The sequence below is a fragment of the Odontesthes bonariensis genome, chromosome 15, assembly GCF_027942865.1.
Source record: "Odontesthes bonariensis isolate fOdoBon6 chromosome 15, fOdoBon6.hap1, whole genome shotgun sequence".
Classification (NCBI taxonomy): domain Eukaryota; kingdom Metazoa; phylum Chordata; class Actinopteri; order Atheriniformes; family Atherinopsidae; genus Odontesthes; species Odontesthes bonariensis.
Window position 1 is genome coordinate 25,378,829 of NC_134520.1, and position 15,453 is coordinate 25,394,281.

The window sequence follows — 15,453 nt, forward strand, 5'->3', positions numbered from 1 at the left end:
TTATCATTACCTCGTGATGTAAATCCATAGATTAGCTGAAGTCTGGCTGATGACCTTTTCCTACAAATCCTCTACATCAAAAAGGAAGTCGTGTATATGTAAAAGAAAAAGAAAAATTGAAAAATATTGAAATCTATTAATAGTAAGGCTTGAATTGGATCCAACCAATTCATGTCACATTGTTGTTGAAAATTAAGATGGTCCTGAAGTGTATGAAATCCCAACAAACTTAATTATGCACACATTCCATCTATTACTACAGTACTATATTACAATTTTGGTTAGCTAAATATAATTCCTTGTTTAGAATATTGCCATTTCCTTACAATATACTTAATTTGTTTAAATAAAATTTATGAGGTTTAAATGCTTCACCGCACACACACCAAAGGGTTTGGCAGAAGCTGCTGGCACAACTGTGTGTAATGCCTTAATGAGATTTGTAGTGAAGAGGTGGTGTGTCGTTCTGCTTTATGTGTTGGAATTGGAAAAACTGTCATACATTGTGCCTGTATTACACAAAACAACAGATGCAGCTCTTCAGGAATTAAGGCAGTTTTTGTTTTTTTTCCTCTACATGTGATCGTGATTTTTTTATAAGCCTGACAGCAAAACTAAGTTTCAATATGGGATGTTAGTTATATTTATAGTAGATATGTCAAATATTTACAACATTTGGATGTGTTTCTTAATGATGAATACTGAAAATACTTTGCCAATGGATTAATAATAACTGTAACATTCCACAGTTTTGACTTCTTCGAAATGTGGAGTTTCTGCGCTGCTTTGTTTTAGGTGACAAAACTACTTACAGTGATCAGACACAACATCAAAACCACTGACAGGGAAAACGGAGAACACCAGATCATTTCATTACAATGAAATGTTTTCCTGGGAAAACCTCGAGCTCTGGCATTGACAACAACTTTTCTCCTGAGCAGCAGAGCCCTCACCCAGCAGGACCGCGCGCGCGCCCTGCCATGCCGCTAAAACTGCTCAGGAACAACTTGGAGAGCAAGATGAGATTCTAAGTAATTAACACAGCTTCCAAATTTCTAAGATGCAAATCGCAGCTAGCATTCCGCGGGAAGCAGCAGAACAATCCTGACCCCTGATGGTCAAAGTCCAAAACCCCTGGGACCCTAAAGATCAAACCAACAATGTCTCAGTGCCAATCACCACAAGAGCCTCGGCCTCGATTTTAATGGATTCTTTTTTGCTTCCCTTTTTAAAACGACAATTGAAAAAGGAATCCTCAGAACAGCATGCCCTGCCACAGTCAACAGTCCATTTTTTAATATACTTAAAAACTAGAACTTTAACAGATTGGATGCCATTTAAAAAAAAAAAAAAAAGAAAAAAAAAAGAGAGAGATTATTTTCCCTTTTGTTAACATGACTACAAAAAAAACTTCACAATATATATTTATACTCCAACCTACAGCATTACTGTCGAGCAGTCCGTGTCCAAAGCACTGGAGATGGGACGAGAGGGGACAGCAACAGCTGCCAATGCCCCGTCAGCCTCCCCTGGGCTCCGTGCAGGTCTCTGAGGAGCGCTGTGTCACCGTAGCCTGCGCCGCTTGTCATTTCCCTGGTCCACTGCAGCAGGCCACTGGACAACAGAACTCCAAACAGCCTGCCCCGAGGCCTCAAGAGACTCCCTTTGCATTCCGGTCCCAGCCCACCCTGTACAACACAACTTCAACGCGGTGCAGAAGTTTCACCGTGGCCATCTGTTGCATGGCTCCAGGTCAAGGAAGCATGGGTGAAAGCTCTCAGTCTTCAGTTTAAAGTTTGAAAAAAGATTTAACTCAAATAGCGAGAGGAGATTTACCGTTACAATCCATCATAGACAATAGTGAGACAAATTAACCAGCTTTCTGCCGTTTCTACCATGTTTTTTGTCTCTCAGGTTGAAGTAAATGTGGGAGGGAGGGCAAAGCCTTAACTATCAGAGCAATGGTGGGAGGATGTTTCAGAGAAATTACATTTGCCTTAAAAACCATCATCCTAAAGCGTGAAACGCCACATCCTTTCTGAAAGTTCCCTTCTACTGTTCCCTGAAAAAGAAAGCAAGAAGCACCAAGTATTTACACTTTGTTATTTTCTAGAGGACAAGTGCACAAAGGTTTTTTTGTTTTTTTTAAACTCTGAGTAATGGCTTCACTGGTAAAAATAATTAGAGACTAATGATTAATGGACTACTTTTCTTTAACTACACCATCATGACAAACACATTCGTGGCACTGTAAATACCATGGCACATCAGGGAGGACCTGCAAAAATCTGCTAGGCAGTGAAAGTTGTAAACACTTTGATTTAATAAACCATGGATGTCTCTGCTAATTAACAGCCTCATTATTCAAAAACACCAAAATATAGGAGAGGATGTCCTCTACGCTGCCTAATCCCCTTCCTTCACGTGTTTTATCCCTTCCTCCTCTTCTCTATAATTTCCTCCTGCACATTTCTCCTTGAATTCTTTGCTCGCAGCTCCTTTGTTCCCTTTTCTTGCTTATATTTAGTCTTTTCCACTTCCATACTCCCCTATTTTCTACTTTTATCCCCTACTATACAATAACTTCAACTGCTTCGTCTCTCCATTCCTCTTTCACTTCCTTTTCCCACCACTTTCAACATCCACGTGTCCAAAGTATTTCCCTAATATCTTCTCATTTTAAATTCGGAGAGCAAACATATGAGGCTTTTTAAGCCCGTCAGTGTGCAGTCTTATAAGCAAAGCTTTCTCTCTGACAGTATATTTCATGCACCAGTTTACTCTCTTGCAGTGACAGATCAACTTGCAACACAGACGCTTAGGAAAGGTAAGTTGTAAGACCCTGAACCGAGCTTGTCAAACGTCGAGTGGAAAAAAGCTACAGTTACTGTTGTCTTTGCCCTCATTACCTCATAGCTTTAAATTTAGTGGACTTAAACTTAAACATACTATTGATCTAAGCAGAGTAGTGTTTAGCTTCACTTGCCAAAAGTGCATTGGAAGAATAGTTTCTATCTAAGTCACTTCTTTGGAGCTTATATGCGTGTATGCAAGCATAAGCTGACGTTTGCAGATCTTTGATACCTGCAGGGAGGATGAGGAATTCTAAAGAAACCGGACCCTCATAAGCAGCATCATTTAATGACAGCACCCCATTCAGTTTCACTAACGCACATTATCGTACAGAACAAAACAAACTTAATTTACTCGAGTTCAACAAACTTTGACCTTAGAGTACAATTAGAGCCTAAAATAGGCTCAAGAGATTTCACCATTATTTCTTGCACTGAAAAATGGCAGGTACTTACTCAGCTAATGAGGACAGATCCGCTCATTTCTCCCATTGCTGGCGGCTATAATGGATTTCATACCCTACGCTTGCATTAGTTATATTAACAGTGGTGAAACTCTGCGGTCCTATGGCGCTCTGTATTTTGCAAACAGGTATTGGAGCAGGGCTGCTTACTGAATGTGGCACAGATATAAGTGATGAATTTAGCATCAGCACCACCACTATCACCATCAACCAGAGGGTGTCCCACCTGAATATTTCTCTTTATCTGACACAAATGAATTAAAAATAGAAAATAAACTGAATAAAACAGTCAGAGGGATCCAGATGGCTGTTAGTGATTGTTAGCTTCCAGGCAGGGGTAACAGAAGGACAGAGGATCTGCGGTTGTGATAAGACCAGGATAGGAGACACAGCACCACATCTGAAGAAAAGACAAGGCTATTCTTGACTGAGGGTAATCCTCCAATAATCCAAAAATATGGAAGGAAGGATAGGCTGTACATTAACACAACAAGGATTGTTGGATCCTTCTCAACTGGCAGAAGCAGCCATGCAGATTTTATTAAGGTGCTCTATCGGAGTTAGAAGACAGATAGTAAACCTGTATACACCAGAAATATTACTACGTTCTGTGGTTATGTGGGGCCACATGTAGCAAATGAAAGCACAAATTCATGAAAGTAAATGTCATAAAAGTACAAAAATGTCAGTGTTCATTCGAGCACACCAAAAGAAGCAAATAATCAGCTTTTACTTACAATAAAGCACTAATCACTTCATCAGTCTGAAAATGCAAAGTAAAACTAAAACCGAAATGCATACAATTCACCCTTTCACAAGCACATCAAGGAGCCGGCCTATTACTCATCCACACAGAAACTGCATTTCACAGATGACACAATTAATACGAGGGGATTAAAAACGCATTAGCACAGGCAGAGAGGTTACATCCATCAACACTATCCACCATCAGTCTGAATCAAATGTACTGTCAGTTTGTGTGTGTGTGTGTGTGTGTATTCTTGTATGCGCATACTACAGCATTGTGTGTACCTGTCAGACTTTTCCCCTGGTGGCTTCTAAACTGACTGACTGACGGTAAGGGCAAGACGAGGAGAAATCAAGGCAGATAAACAGAGGAAGAGACAGATTGAGGCAGAAGTTAAGAAATGGAGAGATAAAAGAGAAGGGAGTGAGATATGTACACAGAGGGGAACAAGAGGTTTCCTCTAATTGTAGCCTGGGGGCTTGTTGGGAAGACAGACCATTACTCAGATCTTACCAACAGGTTACATACTTAACACTGGCAGCTAAAAATAAAAAACTGCTGATGTGTCCAGTGCTGCACTCCACCTTCAACAGCATTTCATCTAACAGACAAGGCCTAACTGGTAGAGGCAACCACCTGTTAAAAAAATACCATCAAACGGCCGTCCTTTACACAAGACCTGTAGAGACATAGTGCTGCTATGCAGAAGAAAAACACTCATGGACATGTGGTCAAGCCATAAAAACATGCACATGATAGGTATGGATTAGGTAATAAAAGTCAAAGTATAAAGTATAAGAGAGTATATTAGATCAGGGCTGAAAAAATGCTTTGGAGATTCGGGAGATCCATAAAATACACGTAGATCTAGATCAAAAAAGGTGTAACAGGTCAATTCAAACAGAATAACAATAATGCCAAAATATGTGAGTAAAAAAAGTCTTTCAATTAACTAAGTGTGTCTGCAAGTCTCAGATTAGGAAATAAAAATTTGTTCAAGAATTTCTTTGGCTTAACATATTAAAGCAGTGGGCTTCAGCTGAAACTAAACCGCTTCTCCTGCATAAAAGAGGAAAAAAGTAAAAGGGCAGAAGATTAATGGGGGATGCTTGAAATGTTAATCACCGCCTTGGGAACTGCGCCTTCATTTATACTATACTTGAAGGCAACAAGAGCAAACACCTGTCATGTCACGATAAAAACAGTTAATTAGGAAGCTGGAGAAACTCCGCTGACACCAGTTTTCCTGCATCATGTGTGATGCTTGCCTGTCCTCTCATTTTTTGTCTTGTTAGCTCTCAGCCCACCCCCCGGCCCCCCGTCACTGTAGGAGGGAATCATGAAACACGGCGACCATCGGGGCCACTGGCCCCTCACCTGAAGCTAGCTGATATTTGATGAAGGTCCTTCTTTTTGTACGCTTTACTGCAGGAGCTTATTACATGAGATAATTAGCGATAGAAGCATTTGTCAGTATGTCCATAAACACCATGTTTATCCTGACAAACAGTCTTTGCGTAAGATAATGAACCACCTTACCACTTTAACATTTGCAGGCACTTTGGTTAGAATTAGCAGTCAAGTGTCCTGAAGGAACAAATGAAAAAGCAGAATCTTAGAAGAAGCTCCATCCATCACTTAACTGCACAGCTTTAGAGAGAGCAGTAAGCTCTCAAGTCACCCTTCTCTTCTGACAGTATTATGTAACTCTCGGGTGTAGAAGGGGCCCACGGGTGCTGGCTAGTGCGAGAAGCAGCCACGCTTTCCTAAAATGATGAGGCAGGAGCGAAATATGCCCATTTAAACAGCTGAACGCTCAGAGCCCTGAAGTGACAGCCCAGCAAATCAGAGATGATACTGCTGGTGTTAAAACTGCGAGGAGCAACCTGAAAACACATTACTTGGTCTCAAGTCAGGACGTGTGGACAGAATAATTAAAGATGGAGCAACCCTGTGAAGACAACCATGTTAATTGTTGGGAAACACTGGCTTTCTCCCAAACAAATGGGGAAATTGACAGTGCAGTTCTGCTGAATCCACTCAGCTTGACACCTGCTGAATTGCTGCATCAAGAATTACACTAACAATAGGCAGCTGCACCATTTGCCGAACACAGGTTTTTCCCAACTATAGCGAGTGAGCATGTTAATACATACACATCCAATAATTTTCATTAAGTCAAAATTCAATTGTTCAATTCTTTCTAAAAGCTTACCATTAATGAGGTATAAAAGCATCCATTTTCAACAGATATGAGCACCATTTCACTAAAATGAACCGTTAGCACCAACTGTAAACAGGTTCTCATCGAGCACACGAGCATGTGTAACTGCAAAACAACCCTAAGGCCAATGATGAAAATCAGGACAACACTGTTTATGTGTTAATCATCTCCATAAACTGTCAAATCGAGTTACTGATCCCATTACTGGCAAGAGAGCTTCTTTCTCTCACCCTTCTCACCACAGAAGAAGGATGGGTCGATTAAATAAACTCAATGCATCTTGACAGTATTTCTCTGACGGGAATGAGGAAGAAAAATTAAGTGCTGCCATATCTAGGCCTAGCTACAGCTTGAGTGAGCAGTGGTGCATTGTAAGCTATGTTAGAGAACAGTTGTTGTGAGCTACCAGCACCATTTTGAGTTCAGGAGCCTGTTGCACGGCTGAACCAAGAAACTCGTCCAGGTCAGAGTTGTCATGAAGTGAAAGGACTGGTCTACACCGGTTATGCTTACTTAACTTATATTAAAAGAATAAGTAGGATCTAAATCAGAAAAAACAACTGGCTGTCAAAACGAGACAAAGCACAGTTCAGAGAAACTGAAGTACAAATATGAAGGGATGGAAAAACAACTTAAACAGGCAGACGTAAAAGTAATTGCAGGGGAATGCAAGGAAAGAGCTTGGTGAGAGTGGTGCCTGTATGACTGACAGCTACAATATGAGCGGGCCTCTGTCTTTTGGATAAGTGGCAGCTCATTCAATAGAAAGACAGTATTGAAAGTGACAAATACTTTACAAGGGGGTGGTGTTCGTGTGTATGAGAAAAGAAATCAGTTGGAGTAGATGTTACAGCAATGGTGCAAGCTCGCTTTCATTATACCGCACTTGATGACAAGAAAAAACATTTTATGAAATCTTTTTTTCCAAAGTTTGTGCACAAACATTATGTCTAACTAATGTGAAAGAGCACGAGATACACAGTAACAAGGTCATATGCAGCCACGTGTACAAGCTGCACAAACACATGGGTTCGGTGAAAATAGGATGTAAAATGTCAAATTTTGATTGTAGCTAGCTTAAAATAAAACTGTGTTACCTTACACCAGACTGAAAGCATATTGAGGACAGTGCAATAAATTTGTTATTACATGACAACAGTGTGAGCTGGAAAATGGCCCAGAGGACAACGATATGTAACACTGGGAATATCTTATTATAGTTATTTTGATCAGTTATTTTCAGTCATATATTGGGTTGAAATTAATAGTGAATTAGTGCATTCTGTACATTTCCACTTCATAAAGTTTCAGCTTCTTTTTAAAAAGGCCTTGTACAGAGCAGCTGCTTAGTTGCAAAATGTCCTGATTGACTGGTGAGGTTGCCTTCGGTCGATGTGTTATTGTGGAAAAATGTGGGCAAATGCATGCTCAGCGAATGTGAAATGCTTTCTAAGCAGGTGAGAGGCTTGCCATTAATTTCAGCGGAGGCTCTTTCTGACTTCAATTAAAAAAAACAAACAACACACAGTTTGAAGAAAACCCACGGGGCATTGACGAAGTATATGCATGGCTCTCTTGTCAGACGATCAACTCAAAATCTGATTAAGCCCTTAAGTCCCTGTAAGGGAAATCAGAGCAGTGACACGCAAGGTTTGAAAAAAGAAAAATCTTCCATAATGCCTGAAATCAGAATTCAGATTATCTGTATAAAAATAGATCTATTTAAAACAAATATGAATATTCTAAAGAAAGGTGCCAGATCTCAAAGTGTGTACACCATATTAAAATAGAGATGTAATAATGAAGCTACCTCTCTGCACTCACCTGGTTCCCATAAACACTCCTCATTGCTTGTTATTTCTGTGGCGCTGCAGTGAGATAATGTATTAGTGTGATATTCAGAGGACATGGCGAGGTAATTAAAAACCAGCTCCCCCTGAGACCTTTGTCCTCGGTTACCGGCGAGGAAGTTTCTGTAGCCTTCCCTGGAGGTTTGACAGTGGGTGGCGGTGCGGGGTTCAACAGCTGGCCCATCTGGCAGATTGCACATTTGTCTGTCTCTGTATCGCTGCCATGGCATTTTAATAGTCTTACTGGTTCTGCATTTCAAATAGCCAGGTTGGCAGCACAACAAATTGCTCAGACAGAACCCGATAGAGCAAAATTCCTCATTTTGCTTGCAGTCAAATGAGTGACCAGCTCACGTAACAGCGAACTAAAAGGGGAACGAAGGTGTTGCATTTGTCTTGATCAAAAATGTTTCTGTGGACCTTCTCTACTTTAGTTAAGAATTGCTTAAGAGTCAATTGATCACTAGAAATTTTCTTGTTTAGTCTTATAAGAGTAGAAGTGTGTAATCGTGAGGTGATTAGTTGATGAGACGCTCAGATTCAGGGAGGTCCTGGAGGCATTTATTCCATATCAGAAAGCTCATCTGACAAAATGACAAGTTACATTACCAACTTATCTCACAAAGCAGTTTTTAGAATGAGTCTGTGTCCCTCTCTGCATCATTTCCTTTTTTCCAGCATTTATGCCAGCCCCTTGTCATTTTTCATGTGATCTACAGTATTTGCATGCATTCTTATGGTTAATGACTAAGGCAAAGGAGCTGTAATTGTAAAGTGTCTTTGATACATATCGACAGCTTCCTGTAACCAACGTGCAAAACATGAAATACTCAACAGACCTATGTATAAAAAAAAAAAAAAAAAACTGGTGCTGAAGCAAGAAGACATGCCCACCTATCCCTATCGCTTCTAACCGACACACACAGACGCAGACATAGAAAAACATACACAGACGGAGACAGAGGTCAGTGGATAAAGTGCACCCCCCCAGGTCTCTGACATTTTCAGTGTATTGCTGTTTTTACTGGAGGGTATGAGCTGAATCTCTGTTTTATGGGGACAATGAACCCCAGGGGGCTGACAGAGGTGAAGTGGAGGGTCAGACACTAAGTGGGTCCATGAGAGAAAACAAGGAGATCCATGTGTACAAAGCTGGGCGATTTGTTGTGTCTGAATGTGTTTTGTGGGCATTTCAATCTATTCATTACTTGATCTGAAAGATAAAGCATTTCCAGAACCAAAATGCAGATAAGGCACATATACACCAACACATATGGTTGCAGGCTTCCTAATCGTATATCTTCAAAATTAAAGCACACACGAGAGAACAAAGAAGCAGATGTTATTTTGGGGCCAGTAGTTATTTAATTTTTTTAATAATTTCTATTTCTTCACAACTTCATTATTAGTGCTCTGAAACACAGTTTCTTCAACTAGAGATACATTAGAGGAGCTCCAGTTCTAACCATAAATAACAGATGGGTGACAATTCATCCACATTCATGCCCCATGATGGCAGGGAACAGTACCGCTCACTAAATATCAAGTCTTAAAGGTGACAGAGAATGGTTGAATGGGGCATTAATCCTTGTTCTGTGATGTGATATGTAGCCCCCAAAAAATTGGTTGGGTCTGTAATGGCTCAGAACCTCCCTAAAAGGCTCTCTGAAACAGCTGTTACTATGCTGGGTTTAGAATGCGTCTTTTTCCCTTATTGGCGTCGTTTCAGAGCTTATCTGGCAACCTCATTATGAAATGCAGGTAGGTGTTGGTGCTATTCGGTTGCCGTTGCTTGATTGGCTGCCCTTGCTCTCACTGACAACAGAGCTATAGAGTAATACACTGACTGGAAAGAAAGCTCATCAGAATCAGAATTCGTTTTAGTGCCATTGTTAGTGAACAGTGTTCACTAACTAGGAATTTGCTGCGGCGTAAGGTGCAAACATGTAACATAGGATATAATAATAATAAAAAATAAAGAATAAAAATATATGAATATAAAATGTACAAGGTGTGTACAACAATACACAGTATCCAATATACAGAGCAACAACAGTGCAGCTTCATTAGTGCAATTTTAATGATGGTAAAGTGACTGGGGCAGGTTATGAGGTGATTATGAAGTGTTCATAAGTCCAACTGCAAGGGGGAAAAACTGTTTTTGTGACAGAAGGTTCTGGTCCGAATGGACCGAAGCTTCCTGCCCGAGGGGAGTGGTGCAAATAGAGAAGGGTCAGCTGTGATCCGACCTGCTGCCCCATAGTCCTGGAGACGTGCAGCCGATCACCTTCTCAGCGGAGCGCACAGCTCGCTGCAGTCTGTGTCTGTCCCTGTCGGCACTGACCATCTACTGAGCTGCTCGGAATCGTGCAAGGTTTGTGAAACTGTACTCCGTGAAATGCGCAGCGCAAAGGAAAAGTCGGCGGTTGTATGTACAGGGGATGCTGTTAAAAATAAATAAAAGCCATTGATCGCGAACATTGCTTTCCGGGGGAAGAATATATAACGATCGTAGTCCGCTTTCACAGCCTTGGAAGGCTCACCAGTTCCTGTTTCTCGCCGACGGGGCGTGTCTGAAACGGGGTGGCTGTGGACTTGGGTGTGGGGGGAGCGATTGCTGAAAAAGTGACGTCACTTTTTCACAAAAACGGATTGGGGGATATTCTGGGGGCTATTCAAAAAAGGGGGAGTACTTGAAACAGAGGTTCTGACACTTGCTGGCACTTCGTGTGTACTCCCCACAGCGGGGAGACTCAGAACTAACACCAAAAACGTGAAAAAGACGATTTTGATTCTCTATCCCCTTTAAACATTTTATGGACTATGCCAGTGACAGTTTCAGTTTAGCTTGCTTTGAGAGCTATAGAATAAATAAATGTGCAATGTATTCGAAGACTGTTATATCACTAATTTGCATGCACTTTGTTGTGATTTACTTCTAGTCAAGTAATAAATTAATTGGATAGTTTAGCTTAGCTTCTTTAAATCAGTTTCCTCAAGGGATTCTGACATCCATTTTTATTTTTTTCCTTTTTTTGCAATGAAAAAATGCTGCATGTAACCCCAAATGTTTTTAACCAGAGAAAGGATGACAGTTAGCATTCAGATAAATATTGTAATTGAGATCTATTACAAAATGACTCAAGGCATCAAAACAAACAGGGGATCTTATGTTGGCTTGGCCCTCTTCTTTCATACAGTCTATGGTTATCTTCATGGAGTTGTGAAAGCCAGCACTATGACCCCGAAGGTAGATAACCAGGTGTGGGAACATGCCCTTCACCTCAGGCTGCACCTTTGCTGAATGTTTTTCTCCTGCTCGGTTTCCCACAGAGAGACATAACAATTACTGAACTAAGCTAATGAGTGACTGACAAATCCAATTACTGACAGAGAGACTCTAATGAGACACCAGTCACACAGTCCACCAGACCTGCTTCATATTTTCTTTTTCCCTCTATTCAGGTCCTTTCACCCTTACTAAACTAAACGCCCCAATAGAATAAGTATCTGCATCAACACCTGCTTACAATGAGCTGCTGGACCATCCCAGCAGCTGACCATAAGTAAGTGCCAAATACAGGCAGGTCTAGACATATGAGAAATACAGCCTCGGGTTAGAAAGACAAAAAGAGGGCAGGTAAGAAGAGTGCTGAGATATGCTGAGGAGCCCAGGGGGTCATTTGACTGTCTTCTGGTATTTAATTCAGACAAACTACCGTGAGAGAGAATGAGATAAGCTGGCTGTGTGTCTGCTGGCAGAGCATCAGTAGCTGAGGTCGGCAGGGAGGCCAACAATGATAACAAATTTCTTCTTTAGTGTTTATTAAGGCGCGTGTGGCTGTCTTGTTTTTGTATCAAATGCTAAAACAATAAATTATGTGAACCTTATACTGAATCAAATTTTACAAAATGAGAAAGACAAAAATTTATAGAAAAAAGCAGCAAAAAGATCTTTCTTTAGAATTGCAAAGAGACAAGTCTGAAAAAGATTTCCGTTGCCCAAAAAGTGGAGGTTGTGGTCAGCCCAGTTGTCTCACAGTGTTCACAGCTTGAGAGAGGGGGAACAGATCTATTACCTTCCCACAGGGGATATAAAAAGATCCAAATTGCTTTAGAAGTTATTTGTATATAAATGACCTAAATATTCCTATACCTCTGAATAAACCAACTCAAACAAACAAAGGCTGGGGGATGTTTACCGGTGAACAACAACAGTTTCACCTGAAAAACTCAACCTCTCCAATATCCTTTTTTTCTTTTTCAAATTTCTTAATCCAGTTACTGACTTGGTAATAATTAACTAAATTAGTGATGAATTTCTTTTTTCCTCTTTATAATGAGCTTCTGTAGCGTGCTTAAAGTGCTTAAACGCGGGTGATAATAATCCACGTTTAATTTTCAACTGAAACTCACTTCTGTAAATACAATATATATCCATTTGGACTCAAAGACTAAATCAACATTTTTCACTGTTAAACACTGCAGCTGTTTTTTATTTCATGACATATCAAGTTACCTACGGACTTTTTGAAAATAAAAGCTCTTCAGCAATGGTTGTGCTTTTTTGTGGTCTATTGAAGATTAGGTTAACAAGGCTAACAAGGGCCAATGCCAGCCCCCCATTTAAAATCTTTAAAGGAAATTAAATGGATTCACAAAAACTTTTTATTCTTACTTATCTATATATTTTTTATATACAATGCTTTTTCTAAATAAATGTAGTTTTCCTTGTATTTTTGTGCATCTAACCCATCAAATGACAAAGGTTCTCTGGAGGTTTTCATTAAGTCTCTGTTAGCATGTGTATGTGATGCTAAAAGGCTGTGAGCACACAAACTTCCAACAGTCACGGCACAAAAGGCTGCCAGCTGGGTCCTGTTATAGGACGCACACCCACACACACACACTTTATTTATTACTACATTCATGAGCATCTGTATTATTTATGATACAAGGCATTCCCTAGCCAACACCCCTTGAGTGTCCTAGCAACGTGACTACCATGAACATTTACCTTCACTTTTTAGTGGATAAAAAGTCACATTAGAAGGAAGCTGTCCCTCTCACGATGTAAAGGCATGCTAATGCTTTAATTTCAGCCCTGCAAGAATGATAATGAATGTTCGCAATGGTCACGCTTGACAGCCTCATGAAAAGGCAGGCTGTCACACAGAGCAGCATGATGTGATAAAACATTTAATCACGGGGATAACGGCAGCCATTACCAGACAGTCTCACAGGGAAGTATTTAAAGCATCGCACTGTCTTGTGAAAAGTTAACAGATTCTGGATAGGCTTTTAAAGTGTTGGACTATCCAACAAGTACTTCTGATGGAACAAAATGGCCTCTTTTGACTTACATTTTAATTTGCTCAAAGCATATGTACGAAAAGCCCAGAGAAACATTACAAACAACTATTCCTTACTAGATTTAAGCAGAGAGGAAAAAAAAACAGCTGCTGTGGTTTTCATCATTGCTGCCAGCCATAGAAGTGGTGGATTTCATAAAGTGACTTTTGAGACAAAAAGTAAGTCTGACTCTAGACAAAAAGAAAGAGCAATGATGCAACAAAGACAAAAAGAACCACAAGGCAAACACTGCAGGCTCAACATGAGAGAAGAATGCTGAAACTAACAGGCACATTTGGGAGAGTCGAGCACTTACAAGAGATAGAAAGCTCTTAATGTAGTTAAGTGGCCACTGATGGATAGGAAGTCCACCAAAGGCAATCATCAGGTCCAAAGGTGAAATGGAAGTACTGAACTCAAAAGCAGCTGATGGAGACTGCGAGGGATTCCACATTTTAGATATTTTCCAATGTTGGAATCCAGGTCATTCTGCAGTGAGTGGGCAGGTAAATATTTCGTTTATTGCTCTGGAGCTCTTTGACAAGATTCCACTTCTCAATGGAGATTGAGCTAGCTGCCGTTTTGTTGCCAGGGCAATTACCAGGACACCACTGTTATTATAATGTCATATTCCCTCTCTATGCTCTGCTGAGAGGCTCTTGCAATATTCCGATGACAGTGTACGTACTTTCTGCAGCATCATTCATTTGCTTCCACCATCAATGGCTGCATAAATATTATCAAGCAGTTCTACAGCTGACACAAAGGGTCACATTATCATATACTGTTGTCCGCCATGTCTAATGAAACAAGGACAGCGAATCAAACCATGGAAGGACTGTATAAATGCATTAAAGCAATGGTTAAAATCCTATTTGTTAAATGCCAAAATGACAATTTATGTAATCTCAGGGTGATTCAGAGAAAAACCCAACATGATAACGTCAATTCTTCATTCTGTATCACAGCGGTGAATGCGTAGATGTATGCTTGTGATTTCAGACAAAGTTTAGATATTCTAATGGGTTTTCACACATTATGACACACTTATCTCTCTCAAAAGTTACTATCTTTTTCCTCCCAACCTTTCACGCAAAGTTATTCAAAAATATGTATAGCTCTAATATAATGAGACGTAATGAAATGATGACACGACCTTACCCTCTGCCTTCTTAAACTCAGTTTAAAAACTGCTTAACTTCGTGTAGTAAGGGTACACCTGTCAGCTATCAGACCACAGTCTGCAGCCCACATTTTCAAAGAGTCATGCAAGATGTATGAGAGAGTTGGTGTGTGGGTGTAAGAGCGTGTCCTCGTTATGCCATCAAAGGCTTTTGGTGGCTGCCGCGAGGCTACACCATTAGCACTCTAAGATGGGCACAGGCTTCCTCTCCAATTATGACTTCCCTACCTCAAAAGAGGATCAGGTGGTCCTTTCTCAGTCAGGACGGAAGGAGGAAAGTGGCAGGATGGAAAGAGAACGAGGAAGTTAGACGAGTGCCACCATATGTGGAAATGAAAGGGAATTCCTGATATCGTCTTGGCCATGAACATTGAGCTGGGCTGGACTGGGGAGCTGCTCTTTTCGGTTTAGCTAAATGTTAAGCGTAAACACTGTTTTCTGTTCAGAGAACAAATACAGATACTGTTCCAAATCGACATCTCTCATTCATACAGAAAACAAGAAGAAAACAATAAGAGTAGAACTCTTTTTAAAAATATGTCTGGTCTTAAAAATAAAAAATAAAAACATATAAATTGAGTAAAAACAAAAATAAAAACTGTTCTATAGCTTTATGTTACAGAACTACCTCTTCTGCTGTATTGAGCATTTGTCACAGCACTGTACTTTAATAACATAAATGCAAACATTTTTCGATAATGTATGTAAAACCATGGCAATTGCATCTAAGCTCTGGTGAAACTCCCCTTCAACTGAAAGGGAATGATGAGCTTCTACAAA

General features: G+C 40.3%; 1 protein-coding gene across 1 annotated transcript in view; it reads right to left on the minus strand.

Annotated features, from left to right (window-relative positions):
* rabgap1l (RAB GTPase activating protein 1-like) overlaps positions 1–15,453 on the minus strand; it is a 109,559-nt gene that overhangs the window by 47,088 nt on the left and 47,018 nt on the right. The window lies entirely within an intron of this gene.